The 19,815-nt window shown below is 43.0% G+C and overlaps 1 protein-coding gene across 3 annotated transcripts in view; it reads right to left on the bottom strand.

Annotated features, from left to right (window-relative positions):
- The window catches only part of MKNK1 (MAP kinase interacting serine/threonine kinase 1), a 42,208-nt gene extending 26,346 nt beyond the window's left edge, over positions 1 to 15,862 (bottom strand). For 2 of the 3 annotated variants that reach the window (XM_015405441.1, XM_015405439.1), the window contains exons 1-2: positions 15,776 to 15,862; positions 11,031 to 11,093 (exon numbers count right to left, since the gene is read on the bottom strand). The gene's annotated coding sequence lies outside the window, so the exon portion shown is untranslated. Of the gene's footprint in view, positions 1 to 9,890; positions 9,930 to 11,030; positions 11,094 to 15,775 lie in introns of those variants that run through there. The other variant, XM_015405440.1, reaches the window with a different exon arrangement.
- Between the last annotated feature and the right edge of the window lie 3,953 nt (positions 15,863 to 19,815).

Raw genomic sequence — 19,815 nt, forward strand, 5'->3', positions numbered from 1 at the left:
GCCCCAAACCACATAGGGCTTTAAAGGTCAAAAACAGCACCTTGAAGCGAATCCAGTATGCTACTGACAGCCAGTGTTCCCTCTAAGCTGAGTTAGTATGAGCTAGCTCAGAGTTTTTTAGCCTCCAGCTCACACATTTTTGTCTTAGCTCAGGAAGGACGGCTCCAAAGCAAACTGATTTATGCAGTAGCCAAATTGCTCGCTGACAACTTTCATGCCAGTAGCTCACAAAGTAGAATTTTTGCTCACAAGACTCCACAGCTTAGAGGGAGCATTGCTGGCAGCCAGTGCAGTGCCTTCAGCAGAGGCTGGATGTGCTCCCGCACAGGGAGACCCATCAGCAGCCTGGCCGTCGCATTTTGCACCAGCTGCAGCTTCCAGATTTGCAACAAGGGCAGCCCCATGTAGAGAGCATTACAGTAGTTCAATCTTGAGGTGACCATTGCATGGATCACCGTTGCCAGATCATTGCGTTCGAGGAAGGGAACCAACTGCCTGATCAGCTGAAGATAGCTGTGGGGGGGCACTCTAAACCATAACGCCAACACAAGGGAGTAGAGATTTAGTGCCTGAGAACACATGAGTACATGATGTTTCCCTTTTCCAAACTTTTTTGATTATTGATATTAACTGATCATTTGAAATAAATGAAGCCAATAATACTGTGATTGTTCAGTTCTCATGGTCATCTGGTATTCTTCAGCCATTATGACTTTCAATTTATTTACTTCATTTATACTCTGCCTTATGACTTTAAAAACACAAGTTCATTACTACTATCATTATTTATTTATTGTATGGCAAGGTTTTTCATTCAGTTCACAGTTGACAAAATTGTTATTGAGATGGGAAAAGGAGCATTCTGTTTTTCCTGGACTTGGAATATGCTGCCATTTATGGCAGTAGTCAGCCAAAATTTCAAGGTCCCTAAAGGAAATCAACCTTGACTGTTCCCTGGAAGGCCAGATACTTAATCTGAAGCTCAAATATTTTGGCCACCAAATGAGAAGGGAGCACTCACTGGAGAAGACCCTGATGCTGGAAAAGATTGAAGGTAAAAGAAGAAGGGGATGGCAAAGGATGAGATGGTTAGACAGTGTTATCGATTAACACTCCGTCATCCACCTGCAGGAGAAACTTGGCAGTTACAGAAGCATACCAGAAGAGAATAACAAGGGGAGGGAAGGGAGGACGGGCAGGAATAGGGACGGGACGTGTCCCAGAGAAATGGCAGCTAGCTGACACGAGCCCTGGGGTAAACCATTATTCAGTTTATTCTGCTTACTGATTGATTGACCCATAATTACTTGGAAAGTTCTATCACTCAGCATGTTATTTAGGAATCAAAATAATGTTCTGCAGGGGAAAACTTGTACAGCAGACCATCCCTCCAGACTGTCATAAGCAGCAGTCAAATCAATGAAAACTGCTGATGTCTTAAGACACTTCTGATACCCTGCATCAATGGAAGTTGTGAAGTTGAGAATCTGGTCTTCAGAACTATTTTTTGTTGTTCAGTCGCACAGTCGAGTCTGACTCTTCGCGACCCCATGGACCACATCACGCTAGGCCCTTCTGTCTTCCGTTGTGCTCCGGAGTTTGCACCAATGAATCGGCAGGAGTTATGTATTGGAGGAACACATCCAAGACACCTATCCAGATCTTCACTGAAACCTTTCCAATTCACCCTCTTAAAGTTTCAGCATTATCTTGGAAAAGACCTGATAACTGGTATTTGGATTCCTAGCTCAAGGATTACAGATGGATGCTGACCGCGTGGGAAAGCCTCAAGAACATGTCTGGATCTAGGCAAGGGCTGACTTCTATGGTCAGATGAAACAAACGTTAAATCAGGGTTGCACTCTCTATTCCATGCCACTGATCTGAAAGTGCCTCTGTCTTTAGCATCAAAAATGCGATGCAAGCCATGTTCTTCAGCCCAGTCAACAAGTGCCTCACTGTTCTTATCATTAACCATGTATCTCCAATTTCCATGGTGACTGTTAAAAGTCACCAGCGTATACAGAAGGATGAGGGTGGGCTGATAGGACATGTGCCGGCCATGAAACTGCAGGAGGTTTGTAAGCACTGACAACAAGTATTTGCCCAACTTTTACGATGATTGTGTGGATGTCATTGTGGACATTGGTCGATACCAACTTCCCATTTTCGATGCTGCTTCAAGCATAAATTGCTATGTTATAGGTATGATGGTATGTGATACCAATAACAGACTGAATCAAACATGGGCATTACTTGTTCACAGTATCAGCAGGGCTGAGTTTTGCATCTAGTGATAACAAGGCTTGGACTTAAAGTTCTTAGTCCAAGCAACTTACTCCTATGCTCAAAGTGAGGGTGCTTGTGGAATATAAAAGCCACCTGTTCTGCAAGGCTAATGACTTGCATGACAATACACATTTGATTTCTGATTTAACATTCTAGTCAACTAATTGATATGATCACTCATGCTTCCAGAACCATTTAAGTATTCCTGTCATAGAGTATGACTGATAGCATAAAAGCTTCTAGAACACAGATGTAACCACACTTATCATCCCCAAATAATCCACTATTCTTCTTTTTACCTTCAGGGCTTTTGGAAAATATAGGAAGAATTGCATTCTGTTTAAAGAAAAAAATCAATGTAATCCTCCAAGGAAATTGCACCAGCTTGTATTTGCAGTTATTTTGAACTGTAAATTGTGTTGTATGCAATGGCAGAGAAGTGCCATATAAAATAACTTAAAACAGATTATCAGATCCAAAAGCAACCATTCCAGTACAACACTGGTCTCGTTCTTAATCTGCAAGCTTTCTTATCCTGCAGCAATATTTTATTTATTTAAAAAACCTTTGCCCTTGCTAACAGCCTTCTGAATATGCAAAAAACAAAAGCTTACACAGGTTTTATTTCCAGAAAAAAGAGCTTTCCTAGAATTAACAGAACTATTTAAATGAAACAGCCATCCATTAAATCAGTGATCCACTTGTAATTAAGTCTCCCAGTGCTTTTTGGCCCTTAAGTAAATGTGGCAAATTAAGACTTCATCCATCCTATATCATCCATATGTCAAACCCTACCTCAGTCCAAAGAACTGATTTCTTCTCTCTGTCTGCATTGGGCCAGCTAGTATATGAGCACCCCACTGGTTGGAGAATTGCTCAGAGTAGATTTTATCCTTTCCTTCACAGTCTGCCACACCAGAGGTTAAAGAGTTATTTTCTGCTGTGAAAGAAAACTGCACTCAATGACATCTCCAGCAGGCATACAAGAGGTGTTATTTTAGCTGTTTATTCTCCCCGTGGTTTAATCAGAAATGTAAGATATAGCCTTGGCATGACCTGTAAGTTTCTCCTCTAGAATCAACTGGCCAATTTTTCTGCGTGCAATTGAAAACATTTTTACTGTCTGCAGTCTAAACTGGAAAAGAAGCCAACTCTTCTGGTTTCACAACCAATTAACTTAAAGTATAAGGTAACTGTCACACTTACCTAAGTGGACTGAGGGCAGCCCTATATTAATTTCTTAACACTAGTATTCTTCTGGAAGCAGAACACCAAAGCTTCTGAAAGCCAACTCACCCAAAGGTATTCAGTTTTGTTCATTTTGTTCATTTTGCCCACATTAATGGGCAAACCTTTTCATTGCTTTACTGAACTACAAGTTTCTCAAGTGCCTCACTGTCACAATCCCTGATGGAGGCCTTTCCATTTCTATATTATTTATATTTACATTACCATAAAACAACTCCCTCAGACTGGAGGGTTGTTAACCATCTCACCACTCACCCCATATTGAAAGGTCCACCTTCAGCTTGGAGTATGAGGCAAAATAGATTTTATTTTACACAGGATCCTTTAATCCTTAAAACAGAGAGCACAGCAGTTCTGTTCTCCCACACACCCTTTAACATCCAGCCTGAGGAAAAGTCCTGGGAAACTTGAACGCTTGCTGATATTTTGGCTGGTCCCATTAAAAGTAATGCAGGACTTTTGTTTCAGGATTATTTTGTGTGGGTTCACATCTCCTTGTCTGTCACTCACCTACTTATGCATGATCAAATATCCTAGCATTACCCAGTGTGCCTAGAGAGACATTCACAGGGACATATGCTGTCATGCTACCGGGTCAGAATTTATAGGCCTTCTTGAATATGTTAATAAAAAGGGATAAATGTGGATTTGCAGCAGGACTATTTTGTGACTGAAAGTAACAAAACCCTACTGAGATTTGAAGGTATGTTCCCAAATGTACTCTGCAATTATGCAGGGAGCTGTAACACCCAGGTCTATTGAGCTTACCCATTAACACACACCTTATCCCTTTACAACTGTAGAGTTATTTTTAAAAAAAATATTCTATACATATTTCCTTAGCAGACTCATAATATAGCCAGGATTAACCCTTCTCTCTCTCAATTCCTAGTCACCGTTTCCCTACTTTATCCACCCCTACCCTTGTCACTCCTTGTGTTTCCCCTACTATTTTAGGCTGCAAGCTCCCTGAACTGACCTCCCCAGTACACTGATAACACTGAAAATAGGACAATCAAGAACTATAATTATTACACACGCCATCTCCAAGTTCCAAGTTCAAATAGCATTTTCTAGAGCTTTTAGGAGTGTGGATTGAGGGTTGGAAGGACTGTAACACATAACAATTCACGAAGGATACTAGATTTGATGGTGACTATATTCATATGGATAAAGAGTCAAGACTGTTCATGTTATTTACTGAGTTAGTGCCCAACAAGGGAAAATAAAACAAATGTATTTGATCCTGGCCAGGCATGAAAAACACCCTGAAAGTTGTTTCATTTTCTCACTTAATACCCTATGGCCTTATACTTTTCACAAGAATCTACACTATCCAAATTTGGTGCAAATAAATTCTTGCACAAGGAAGTCTCTCTTTATGCATACACACACGGACATCTGTATGGTTCACCGGCCATTACACACATAGGCTGCATGTATTCCACAGGGGCACCAGAAAAGTCACAGAATGTGGTATTTTATACATAATCTAGTTTTCATAAAACAGAACCGGCGACAGAACCAACGACATAAAACAGAACCGGCAACCATCAAGCAACACAATGAAATCTGAAGTCAGAGATGTTGAATAAGCATTCTACCAGTCAGCTTCAATGCCAAACTTTTTAAAAGAACAAAGTCTGAGTCCAGTGGCAAGATGTATGTGTACACACGAAGGCCTCTACCCAGAATAAAACTTAGTTGGTCTTAAAGGTGCCACTGGGCTCAAACTTTGTTCTGCTGCTTCTGACTAACATGGCTACTCACCTGAATCAACCTTTTAAAAAGTAGTAGGGATCTATGCAGAGCAGTAGGTGTCCCCATGGGCTATGTAACACTCACTTTAAAGGAACACAATGACCATTTTTTATATGGGACATAAAATATTCTTCTCTCCACCTTACTATTTAAATCAATCTGAATGCCCAAAACACAGTATCATTCTCAGAAACTAGACGAGCACTTTCAGAATGGGGAGTCCACAAGGACTTCCAGCTGCAGAGATTTCACAATTCAGCAGATTTTGCTCCTGTTGACATACAACTATGCAACATGCCTGCTTTGAGGGGTAAGGGAAAAGTACTTATATGGCTATGAAATAAAAGCTGCCTTCCCTCCAATTAGGCTTATTTCTAACTTGATGACAAAAAAGAGGCTGCTGGAAGGACAGCAGAATGAGTGGCAACCCAAGAAAGAGCCTTCTCAGTGGAGCCAAAACTTTGGAACTCTCTCCACAGGGAGATTTGTCTGTCTCTCTCTAACACTGTCTTTTGCCAGCTGGTGAAAACCCAGTTTTGTTTGGCATTCTCTCACTAACTTATTAGTCTTCCTTCTTGTCCGTGTGTTCTATATATTTGGTTTGGTTATAAACAGGGGTCATTTCGTAGAAAAAGAGGAAGGAGAGCTTGTACCTGAATAAAACTTGGTCTTAAAGGTGCCACTGGACTGTTTTGGACCAGGGAGAGCTCTGCAACTTACCCAGCTGCTTCTTGCTCTGACTGAGGACTGCTGGGAGCAGGGGGTGGGGCTTGTTGCATTTTTCCGCCCCTGGGCTCTTTACTGCCGGAGCTCCCCTCCTGTGTGCTCCTGCAGGAAATGACCCCTGGTTATAAACACTAATTCAATGTTTAAAATGCTTTAATGCTTGATACCTTGGAGACCCTGAGTTGGGTGGAAAAGTGGCATTGAAATGTTTTCAATAAATAAACAGACATTCCCCCACACTGATAGCAGTTCTTCAACGACAAAGAAGAAAATGTCTTAGAGCCACTCTAGCTCTGCAAGAAGTTAGCAACTTCGAGATTGAGAGTGCAACATCCAGGCACCACAGAAGCCAGTCTCAAGAGTCTGGTTCTTCAAGGTGTGGCTCACTGGAAAAAAAGGGGGGTAGGGAGATGTTCAGAGGCAATTTCCATGCTAATGACCAATAGTTATGACCACTAACCTCTTACAGCCCAAGATAGGGACACGCAGCTGTTCACATTCATAGTTATAATGTCAATTACTTGGCTTGAAAGCTTGGAGGATGACCTTGGATCACTCACACTCTCAGCTCAACTATTTCACAGGGTAGCTGCAAGGATGAAGTGGCCACTCTGAGCTTGTTAAATGGAGAAAGGACATGAAAAGCTACCTCTCCCTCATTAGTAATGGGAAACAGCGGCTCTTATTTGGAGGTCTTATAAAATATTAGTTGACTTGCATGCTATTTGTATTAAATGTAGGAACAGGAAATAACGTAGTACTTTGCAGGAGTAATAGTGACTATAGACACAAAGAAGGTGGTCACTATTGCTTCTGCAAAGTACTATGTTATTTTCTGCTCCTACATTTAATACAAATAGCATGCGAGTCAACTAATTTTTTACAAGTCCTCCAAATAAGAGCTGATATTTAACAAGCATTGATGTTCACTCTGTGGAGCATGAGTGAACTATGGAGCATGCTCTATGCTTTCAGGATTAACTCTGATTTTCAGATTGGGACTCATCTTCCTGTAGATGCTCATTTCCAGAGAGAATACCTAGATTACATGTTTTTTTCTTAGTACGGCATTTTTTGTTCAAGAGTTCCCACAAATTATGTACCAGTATTATATTAAATTTGTTAAGAATCTGTTTTGTATAAACCCTATTTTCCCCCAAGGAAGGAACTTCATTATACATATTCTGTATTTCATCATTATCAAACCTATGTGAAAAGTGTATTCACTGGCATGAGCCATTTCTCTTCACATATTTAGTCCTTCCCAGATTTCTTAGGGAAAGGTTTTAAAACAATATTCAATGCAGGATGACTTATTCTTGAAATGACATTTTAGACCAAGTTTAAAGTTACAAGCAAATTAAATATACTAGCCTAATCCCTATACACAGCTGCTTTTCAGAGATCTTGTGGATTTTACTGATTTAAATGCTTTATATTTTGTGTATTATCTTTAAAAGTACTGCATTGTGCTTTACTGTTTATATCACATAACTGCTGTTAGCTACTACAAGAACCTGTTTGGCTGAGGAAAGGGATAGACTTATATCATTCAAATAAGGATGGGGTAGAATGGGACAAAAACATTCCAAAAAGAACAAAATACATATATGCTTGCATGCAAAAGTCAGAATAAGAAAACAGGATGGGTGAATTGGTATGCCTAGAACTAAAACAAATACAGCAAGCACATCAAAACCTGTTAGAATAGCAAAAACGTATAAGGGAAATCCTTGTCCCAGTACAGGAGTCCACACAAAGGCTAGTGTAGGTAACCAACAATCATTATGTTGTTGTTGTTCAATCGCAGTTGAGTCAGACTCTTCGTGACCCCATGGACCAGATCACGCCAGGTCTTCCTGTCTTCCGCCGTCCTCTGAAGTTGGCTCAATTTCATGTTCATTGCATCTATGACACTGTCTAACCATCTCATCCTTTGCCGTCCCCGTCTTCTTTGACCTTCAATCTTTCCCAGCATCAGGGTCTTCTCCAGTGAGTGCTCCCTTCTCATTTGGTGGCCAAAGTATTTGAGCTTCAGTTTCATTATCTGGCCTTCCAGGGAACAGTCAGGGTTGATTTCTTTGAGGATTGACTGATTTGTTCTTCTTGCAGTCCAAGGGACTCTCAAGAGTCTCCTCCAGCACCATAGTTCAAAAGAATCTATTCTTCGGCGCTCGGCCTTCCTTATAGTCCAACTCTCACAGCCATACATGACTACTGGGAATACCATTGCTTTGACCATGCGGACTTTTGTTGGCAGGGTGATGTCTCTACTTTTTATCATGCTGTTTAGGTTCGCCATCACTTTCCTCCCAAGGAAATCTTTTAATTTCATGGCTGCTGTCACAGTCTGCGGTGATCTGGGATCCCAGGAACGTGAAGTCTGTCACTACTTCCACGACTTCCCCTTCTATTTTCCAAGGAGTGATGGGGCCGGATGCCATGATCTTAGTGTTTTTGATGTTGAGCTTCAAGCCCAATTTTGTGCTCTCCTCTTTTACCCTGAGCAAGAGGCTCTTTAGGTCCTCTTCACTTTCTGCCATTAGAGTGGTATCATCTGCATATCTGAGGTTGTTGATCTTTTCCCCAGCAATCTTAATTCCTGCTTGTGATTCATCCAGGCCAGCATTTCACATGATGTACTCTGCATATATATTAAATAAGCAAGGTGACAATATACATCCTTGTCGTACTCCTTTTCCTATGCTAAACCAATCAGTTGTTCCATATCCGGTTCTAACGGTTGCTTCATGACCCTTATACAGGTTTCTCAAGAGACATGTGAGGTGGTCTGGTACTCCCATCTCTTTAAGGACCTGCCATAGTTTGTTGTGATCCACACAGTCAAAGGGTTTAGCATAGTCAATGAAGCAGAAGTAGATGTTTTTCTGGTACTCTCTTGCTTTCTCCATAATCCAGCGAATGTTGGCAATTTGATCTCTAGTTCCTCTACCTCTTCAAAACCCATCTTGTACTTCTGGCAGTTCTCTATCCACGTACTGTTGAAGCCTAGCTTGTAGGATCTTGAGCATGACCTTGCTAGCGTGTGATATGAGTGCAATTGTGCAATAGTTCAAACCATCATTATACTTAACAGTAAAGTCCTGGCTTCTGTGCAGAAGACGAAATTATTGCAATGAGGCCAGAAGTGAAGGACTGCACATGCACACAAAAACTACAGCAGTAGTATGCAGAAATGACAAGAAAAGAGACTGAAAGTTAATGGAGGAGAGGGATAAGAAAATGCTGTGGGTAAAGATAATGGGGCAATGGAAGAGTACAGAATCAAGAAATATATTTTCAGAAGCTAAAGTTTACTTTTTCAGGTGATGCAGCTTTCCAAGCTAGATCACTGAAACTTCCCAGCCAACTGTAGGAAATAGGGAAGAGACTGAAACACTGGACTTACTGTCAAGATTCATTTTGCTTGAGGAAAAATAGAATATTGTGGAACATTCAGCTACTCTCCTACCCATCATCCCTGGTAGCAGGAAGTAGGCTGATCTTGAGAGGGAGTGCCCACCACTTTCAGTCTGGATGCTTTTTTAGCAAAGACTTCATTTGCACTGCATGCTTCTATGAGTTAGTCAACCCTAACTAATTAAAAATGCTGTGTTGGTTGTCAATATCCGAATAACTGAACATGACAGAAGAACATATAACAATGCAAGCTGGCAAGAAAAACAATGAAAACAGTGGAACTTATTCAAACTAGGATTAGAAAGCAGTCAAGATAGCTCCCACCCCAACATAGTTGAAGCAGCTAAGAGTTATCCTGACACAAACACACCCCAAAAGCCAGGATGGGTCCAGAATGCTGTCTTTTTCCTTAAGAGAAATGAGCTTTCATGGTGAGCAACATTTACCTAGTTTGAAGTTCTTGACAAAAATGAACACTGATGCCCATGTTGCAGCTTGCAAGTACCAAAGATGGAAGTATTGCTCTCAAAGGCTGCAGAAGTAACTACACAGTGAACTGAACAAACAGTAATCCAGCATGGTACTTCCAGACACTTAGATAAGCATGCTTCAGAGCAGGATCTGTTTTCTCAGAGTCCCCTTAGAGACTGATGACCAGATGGTAAGCTACAGAAAGACAATCTGATTAGTGGAAAAGTGTAGTGTCTAAGATAAATACAGAGGGCACACTGGAGAACTAGCAAGTGCCAATATTTGCCCTCATGGGGGCAGAATGACATGACACAGATTTCTTGCAAATGACTGAAAACTGAATTTATCCTTTGTCATGAAAATCAACTCCTGCCAACCTAGCAGTTCGAAAGCAAGAAATTGCAAGTAGATAAATAGGTACCACTTCAGTGGGAGGGTAACAGCGTTCCGTGCACCTTGGTGTTTAGTCATGCTGGCCACATGACCACGGAAATGTCTTTGGACAGCGCTGGCTCTTCGGCTTTGAAACGGAGATGAGCACCACAACTCTAGAGTCAGATTTGACTGGCTTTTGAGCAAGGGAACCTTTACTCTACCTATGAAAATCAAGTCGGGGCAGAGCTTGACCTTGTCTTCAGGGAAAGATCACAGGTCTTGGCAATTGGATACAGAGTGCTCAACTCTGAAACCCTCCTGGCTGATCTTACTGTTACTACAAATAGGACCTTCAGATGAGTTTTTCTCAGTAATTCAAAGGAAGTTTGGGCTAGTGCCTGCAGAGCCACATGAACTCACCAGTACAGAAGACAGTGAACCACTATAGGGTGAAGTAGGGTTGCCTTCTAGAACCACTTTACAAAAGGAAGCCTGGATAAAGGGACACTTCCCACTGGGGAAGCACTGAAATCAGAGCTACTACCAGTCAGAGTAGTGGATCAACCATTGGAGAAAGGCCATGAACTGAGGCAGAAAACAATCAGCAACTCTCTCAAAGCAACATATGTAGCTGTTATGTTTTTACAGCACTGTAGAAAATGCGGACATGAATATATCCAGATATTTAAATGAGTAATATAGTTCAGAACACAGTTAATTAGATAATCTTCACACGTTACCTTAAATGAAAAAGGGAAATTCCTCAGTTCTGAAATGTTATATTGCCTCATTGCATTTGATGCCTGGAAAGGATGAGAACAGAATTATTCCTGACTCTTAGAACTGTTGTAAGATATGCCATTGCTTTACATAGGATTCACAAGTTTTTAGAACGGATAATTGAAATATTGCCATATATACACTGAAGTTCAACATTCACAAGAGATCCTCACAGGTTACCACTGGGATGCATTCACAGCTTGTTTATACCCCACCTCTCCCCAGAGGGGCTTATGGCAGTTTACAGTAAAATGCAATTAACAACATACATCCAAATGGCATCAATTACACATTAAAATCCACAATAAAATCTGGCCAATGTTAAGAACATAAGAACATAAGAGATGCCAATGTTGGATCAGGCCAAAGGCCCATCCAGTCCAACACTCTGTATCACACAGTGGCCAGAAATACCAGTGCCATCAGGAGGTCCACCAGTGGGGCCAGGACATTAGAAGCCCTCCCACTGTTGACCCCCCCAAGCACCAAGATGACAGAGCATCACTTGCCCCAGAGCCCCTATCTATACCTTGTGGCTAATAGCCACTGATGGACCTCTGCTCCATATGCTTATCTAATTCCCTTTTGAAGCCGTCCATGCTTGTAGCTGCCACCACTTCCTGTGGCAGTGAATTCCAAGTGTTAATCACTCTTTGGGTGAAGAAGGACGTCCTCTGACCTGAAACAGCCAATTTTGGGCTTCATTTCACTTGGATGTATTCAAATGCACACTCTTAGTAATCAGATTCTTACATAATACCTAAATGACAGTGTCATAAGAACATAAGAGACGCCAATGTTGGATCAGGCCAAAGGCCCATCCAGTCCAACACTCTGTGTCACACAGTGGCCAGAAATACCAGTGCCATCAGGAGGTCCAGCAGTGGGGCCAGGACATTAGAAGCCCTCCCACTGTTGACCCCCCCCCAAGCACCAAGAAGACAGAGCATCACTTGCCCCAGAGCCCCTAGCTATACCTTGTGGCTAATAGCCACTGATGGACCTCTGCTCCATATGCTTATCTAATTCCCTTTTGAAGCCGTCCATGCTTGTAGCACCCACCACTTCCTGTGGCAGTGAATTCCATGTGTTAATCACTCTTTGGGTGAAGAAGTACTTCCTTTTATCCGTTCTAACCCGACCGCTCAGCAATTTCATGGAGTGCCCACGGGTTCTTGTATTGTGAGAAAGGGAGAAAAGTACCTCTTTCTCTACCTGCTCTTTCCCATGCATAATCTTATAAACCTCGATCATGTCACCCCTCAGTCGTCTTTTCTCCAAGCTAAAGAGCCCTAAGCGCTTTAACCTTTCCTCATAGGGAAAGTGTTCCAACCCTTTTATCATTCGAGTTGCCCTTTTCTGCACTTTTTCCAAAGCTATAATATCCTTTTTAAGGTGTGGTGCCCAGAACTGCACACAGTATTCCAAATGAGGTCTCACCATTGATTTATATAGGGGCATTATTATATTGGCTGATCTGTTTTCAATACCCTTCCTAATAATCCCCAGCATAGCATTGGCCTTCTTTATTGCAGTCACACACTGTCTCGACATTTTCAGTGAGTTATCCACTACAACTCCAAGATCTCTCTCTTGCTCAGTCTCTGCCAGTTCAGACCCCATCAATGTGTATTTATATTTAGGATTTTTGGCTCCAATGTGCATCACCTTGCACTTGGCCACATTGAACCCCATTTGCCATGTTGACGCCCACTCGCCCATCTTTGACAGATCCCTTTGGAGTGCCTCACAATCCTCACTGGTTTTCACCACCCTGAACAACTTTGTATCATCCGCAAATTTAGCCACTTCACTGCTTACTCCCAACTCCAAATCATTAATGAACAAGTTAAAAAGCAGTGGACCAAGTACTGATCCCTGTGGTACCCCACTGCTTACCCCCCTCCACTGGGAGAACTGCCCATTTATACTCACTCTCTGTTTTCTATTAATTAGCCAGTTTTTGATCCATAAAAGGACTTGTCCTTTTATCCCATGATTTTTGAGCTTGCTTAGGAGCCTTTGATGAGGAACTTTATCAAAAGCTTTCTGGAAGTCAAGGTAAATAATATCTATTGGATCCCCCTTGTCCACATGTTTGTTCACCCCCTCAAAGAACACTAATAGGTTAGTGAGACAAGATCTTCCCTTACAGAACCCATGTTGAGTCTGCCTCAATAGGTTTTGTTCATCTATGTGCCTACTAATTCTTTCCTTAATAATGGTTTCCACCAATTTACCCGGTATCGACGTCAGACTGACTGGCCTGTAATTTCCCGGATCTCCTCTGGAACCCTTTTTAAAGATGGGAGTGACATTTGCTACCTTCCAGTCCTCAGGAATGGAGGCAGATTTTAAGGAAAGATTACATATTTTTGTCAGGAGATCCACAAGTTCACATTTGAGTTCTTTCAGAACTCTCGGATGTATGCCATCTGGGCCTGGTGATTTATCAGTTTTTGAGTTGTCTATCAATTTTAGGACCTCCTCTCTCGTCACCTCAATCTGACTCATACAATATATGTTACATACAATAATCTCAGTCATCAAAAGAAGCCCAATCTCAAATAGGGAAACCATCTAGCACTGTATTAAAAACTGGAAACGTGCTTCTTAAATAACATAGTTGGGTCCAAAAGCACCACCAAATCTTTCACCTGATCTGAATCTAATTTAACCACATCCAAGGTAAGTGATGGTGCCCTTTCAGACACTCACCCTTAGCAATCAGTATCACCCCCATCTTATATGGACTAAGCCACAAAGTTTTGGGCAGTGTCATTCAGCTACATGACCTAAGTGTGAAAGAGCATCAGTGACAACACCACAAGCTGAGGCAGTACAACAGGCCAGACGCCAAACGGATAATTCAGCATTGCCAGTGCAAACCCTTCCATGTGTCTTGACAACGAGGGGTAAGAGCTTTCCTTTTAACACCAACCTTTCCCCCCCAAACATGACAAATCAAATGTCAAAAGCCATTTAAAGATCAAATTCCATAAAAGCTGATGTCAAGCTATAAACAAATATTGTCTATCAAAGCAACCAGGGCATCTCCTGGCTGAAGCCAGACTGAAATAGACTGAGGTAAGGCATACCAACCAGGTATACCTGAAGTTGTTCTTCCAAAAACCTTGCCCACCCAAGAAAGTTAAAAACTCTTCTATCATTGGCTGTGCCCTCAGTTGCCAAAGAAGATTATCTTAATGGAGGCCAGATCAAAAACCAAACTAGGAAAAGTGTTGCCTAGAAATGATAATTCAGAAAACGAACTTTAGAGATGTCTGGTTGCAGTACATTTAGCTACGGCACACACACCAGGGGTTGCCAGCCTCCAGATGGGCCCTGGAGATCTCCTGGAATTGCAACTGATGTCCAGGTGACAGAGGTAAGTTCCTCTGGAGGAAAATGGCTGCTTTGGAGGGGGGGCTCTATGGCATTATACCCCCCACTGAAGTCCCCCCTCGCCCCAATCCTGTCTTCCCCAGGTTCCATCCCCAAATCCCAAGGAACTTCCGAACCTGGAGCTGGCAACCCTACATACACCCATTGTTTCCCTAGATCTATATTTCTAGAACTGCATGACAAGCACTGCTCCTCCTAAACTGCTGTTCAGGGTTAAGAAAAAGGCCTAATCGTTTGTGGTCAGAACCGACATTCTGCATGCAGTGGAATGGACTTCTCTATTCAACAAATGAATACACTATATATAACACTGAACACAAGTTAGTATTCACAGACAGAACATAGAAAGAATTCTTTCCCAAATGGGAAGTTCTCTTGCACAGGGATATTTTTTTAAACAATCCCACTCTCTGTCATTGTCCCAAGGATGAACTATTGTTAACAACAATAAAATGGAACTCCACTGTACAGGGGCACCCTGCAGTTAAATAACAGATGCTAGAAAAAGGCATACCATCACTTCTGTGCATTGTTTGTGTTTCCAGAGTCATCTGCCTGGCTGCTGCTGGAAACAGAATGACAAGCTAGGCAGACTTTGGCCTGACCCAACAAAGTAATTCTCATATTCTTAATTTCAAGGGTTTAAGCACTGTTCAGAGCTCCTAATCCTTGAAGTTCAGGTGTGCAGAGAGCTTCAGCTCCCTACATTCCTATCATTGCTAGGCTACTAGCAAGGCAGCAACAGACTGTTTAACCTGCATAAGACCATGAATATTTTCTGTGCTCTGTGCAGAGGTTGTACAAGCCTAAAGAGTTTAAGGAAAGCTTGAATTTCACATCAAATCGGGACCACTTATTTTCCCTATCTGAATCACTACAGACGTTGAACCTCATGCTACCTCACAGGGTAAGTACTTACACCGGGGGAAACAGAGAAAGTACTCTGCCTTGAGTCTCAGCAAGAAAGGAGAACCATAAACTAAAATAATAGCTGCGGAGCGTCGCTTACCACGAATCACTATACACCAACATCAAATAAAAGGAGTGTTTCTCCCGCTTGCTAAGACAATTCATACATTTCCTGTTCCGGGAACGGGAGCTCCCACTTCCCAAATGTCCCCATTAAATTTCACAATTGTGCGTGAAAGAGCGAGAAGAACCGCCGCTCCTACCACCTCTCCCCCCGCCAGGCTGCGTGTGATGATTTCTGCCAACACCTTAGTAGAGTTCGGAACTAACTCGAAGAACGTGGCAAGCATTAACAATGAGAAGCACCTCTGAGCATGTACAAAGTTCCTACCTATGGCTACCAAACGACCAAAAAGGCTTCAGAGCTCGCTCCTCCCTTCTGGGCAGGCGCCCCCTTCCCCGCGCTCAGCAGAGAGCAATTAACACGGGAGAAACTGAGAGAACTACCCTCCTCGCAGCCTCCCTCTCCCGGCATTAGCCCAAGCGCCACCCCCGTCCTCGGCGCCGAGCCTCTCTCCCACCACCGGGACTGCCAGACCGCACCCCCCCCCCCCCCCCCCCAATGCCGGTTCTTGCCTTGCCTGAGACGCTCCCGCTCTGAAAGGAGGAGCTAGCAGCGCGCTGTTCAGGACGAAGGCCCCACCCCTAAAGGTTTTTCAGGAAGATTTGCGCATGCTCTCCGGATCCCTGGGAACGCAACCGCGCAGGCGTATTAGAGTCCTCTGTCTGTTGGTAACAGCAAACTTTTCTCGCGTTTCCTTTAGCGTAGATGTCGGGATGCAGGCGGGTTTCGAAACCTTCGGTTAGGGGAGTAGACGCTTGTCCGCCGAGCTATAAAAGAACGGGAAGTGTCATCAGGGTCTCGTCACATCCTGACATCGTCTTCCTAATTTAGGGTACTGAGTGGGAGATCATATAACAGGGTTGATGATGCAATCGGTGCAAGTAACCTCACCCGGTCTGTATTAAAGGCCCCTTTTACCATGCTGTCACATGCGCTGCCGGTATGATTAGAATGGTGTAAAGACTGGTTTTTCCGCTGCTCTTTCCAGATTACGTAGGAATTCTAAACAGAATTAATGATTATTGGAGTCTGTTGCAGCACAATCAATAAGGAGTCTAGCAGCGTTTAAAGTTTACTTTCGAGTCTAGTAGGCATCTTAGCGACCAACAAGGTTTTCGGGGTGACTCAAAGCGCCCTTTGTCAAATTTGCTATGCAAACCTTTTTTTTTTTTGCCAATCAATTTTTTTTAGTTTTTACAGACAAACATAAACATTACATAACATAAAATGAGGGTATCCTTTACCTCCTTAAATTTCTTGTTTACAAATCTCATACCTTAACTAATAATTGATTCTATATGTTTCACCTGGCTGTTGCTGTTGCAAATATGTGAAACCTCTTGCTAATATGTGAAAATAAAGTTTTTAAATCCTTAAAATAAATTGTGTGTCTGTATGCTTTCTTTATTGTAGTCCTCAATCCATTTGTAGAATCTCAACCATGTGTTTTCAGAAGTTGACTCTGGCTGTTCTTTCAGAGCTTGTTAGCTTATCCATTTCAGCAGTTTCCAGGATTTTATTTACAATTTCTTATCATGAGGGTGTCTCTTCTCCAATATTTGGCGTAAAGTATTCTTGCTGCTGTTATTATAAGATAAGAGTCTTGTTTTTTTACAATTTTCTGGTAAAATATTCAATAAAGATACTTCTGGTACAAATGACATTTTTTGTAATATTTCATGTATCTAAAAACAATATTTTCTCGCTTTATCACATAGCCACCACATATGATAAAAAGACCCAACATTGCTTTGACATTTCCAACATACATCTATATATATAAAATAAAGTCCCCTCACTGTAAAATCAATGCCCAGGCCAAACCGCTGGACCTAGAGACACCAAATTCGGGAAGAGTGCTCCCACCGTGGCGTAGGTGCTCGCTAAGAAGGGATTTTTAGAAATCCGACTCCTAAGTGGGTCAAAATGGGGGGAATGTGCTCCCCCCATTGATTCCTATGCAGGTCCCAGGCAGCTCTCTCCCTGCACCCCCCACTCTCTCATTGGTCAGCTGCAGATCTCAGAGTTCTGAGGTAAAAAAAGAGACAGGTTGCTTACCTGTAATGGGTGATCTTCGAGTGGTCATCTGTGCATCCACACATTGGGATTTATGCCTGCGTTGATCCCTTGTTGGAAGCCTAGAAAGCTTCAAGGATAACCTCTTCTAAGCGGGGTCATCCTTCCTCGCGAGCATGTCCCACTGTGCATGCTCGGAGGTGAGGTAGACCTTGCCCCCACCCCAGTTCCTTTCGCGCACCGCGGAAAAGTCGCCACTTACTACAGGCAGTGACCATCGATGCCAGCAGTGGGGAAGGTTGGGTGTGTGTGTGTGGATGCACAGATGACCACTCGAAGATCACCAGTTACAGGTAAGCAACCTGTCTATCTTCTTTTTGGTCTCTGTGCATTCCACACACTGGGAGACTTACAAGCTTAGTATATGGCAGCTGTCACATGCATGACTCAAGTGATTGCCACTGAAAATCCGATGACTTCAATCAGCTTTATTTTTATTAAACACCAAGGACAGCTCTGTAAGTGTAAACTCTGTTCTGTTTCTAGTTACATAACATAACTCAAATAATAATAAGAATCCGTATCAAAACTTTAAGACAAACTCCAATGTGTCTTTGTCTAGTTACATTACCTAATCTAACAGTAGCTCCCCTTTCACGCACAAATGACAGACTCATATGTGGTTTCTCTTAGTTACAGAACAAAAACTTTGTCAAACAGAAGTTAGCATAGAACTACCTGAACCTATTTAATGGAGAATGGACTCAAGTAGTGTTTTACCAAAATTGGCATCCTTTCTAGCTCTTACATCCAGAACGTAATGTGTGGCAAAGGTAGAATGGGAAGACCGACACACTTCCTCCAGAAAGACTCCTGCCATAAATGCAGTTGAGGTTGCCACTGCCCTTACTGAATGTGCTTTCAGCCTATATCTGGTAATGGTTCCTTCACCAGCTGCTAGCTTAGAGCCATAGCTGAGGATACCCACTTTGAGAACCTTTGTCTAGAAACTGGTAAGCCCATTTGTGGTTCTGAATAACAAACAAATAATCTCCTATCTTTCCTAAAACTATGAGTTCTGGATAGATAAAAACACAAAACTCTGTGAACATCTAGCCAGAGGTCATTTCGGGGGGGATTGCAGTTCCCCCGGGTGAGGTACGGGGGGCGGGGCACATGACAAAGCCCCGCCCCCTGCTTTCGGCCACCCCGCTTCCGGCCCTCATTCAGCCAGGAGGAGGCAGGAGAAGAGGGAGGGTGCTTCCTCCCTGCCTCTCCCCACCCTTGCCTGCCTGGGGCCAGGGAGAGCCTTCGCGGGGCTTCCTTGCACTCCCGCCGGCCTTACAGGTCCACCGCTGGGCCCCTCATGGGGCTCGGCAGTGGAGCTGCAAGGCCGGCGGCGACGGCCGGGACTGTTGGGGGCGGGGTGTGTGGCCTTATGACACACTTCTGGTGATGTCAGGGGGTGTGGCCTTATGACACACTTCCGGTGATGTCAGGGGGTGTGGCATATGCTAATGAGTTATGCTAATGAGTTCCGCTAGCTCTTTTTCTACGAAACGACCCCTGCATCTAGCATATGTAATGCCCGCTGCACGTCGTCTTTTGGTTCTGGGAAAAACGATGGGAGGGTTATAGTTTGTGAGAGGTGGAATGGTGATACCACCTTGGGGATAAAGGAGGGTTCAGGCCTCAGAACCACTCTGTCAGCATGGAAGATCATGAATGGCTGGTCTATCCTCAGCACACACAGTTCACTTGCCCTCCTCACTGAAATTACGGCTACGAGGAATGCTGTTTTCCATGTGAGTAAGTGGAGTGAGACTGTTGCTAAAGGTTCGAATGGTTCTCCCATTAATTGGGAAAGAACTAGAGATAGGCTCCATGATGGAACCAGTGGTTTTCGTGGTAGGCAGATGTTTCTTAGCCCTTTTAGAAAAGATTTCATAGTAGGATGGTAAAACAAAGTTCGCCCTTCTACCAAGCTGTGGTGAGCAGAGATCGCTGCTAAATGCTGCCTGAGGAAAAACCTAGTCCGGTTTGGTACAAGTCAGTCAGGTACGTCAGGATCAGAGGTATGGGGGCACTGGTTGGATTTATGCCCTGTTCCCTGATATATAAATCGAAACGCTTCCACTTGTGGTGATAAGATGCTCTCGTGGATGGTTTCCTGGCATTTACCAGTATATCAGTCACTGCCTCTGGTAAATTCATGCCTGAATGTTCCAAGCCGTTAGTCTGAACAACCCCGGGTTGTGATGCAGGATTTTGCCCTTCCCTTGGGATAACAG

The sequence above is a fragment of the Gekko japonicus genome, unplaced genomic scaffold (genome assembly GCF_001447785.1).
Source record: "Gekko japonicus isolate JY-2015 unplaced genomic scaffold, Gekko_japonicus_V1.1 scaffold1610, whole genome shotgun sequence".
NCBI lineage: Eukaryota > Metazoa > Chordata > Lepidosauria > Squamata > Gekkonidae > Gekko > Gekko japonicus.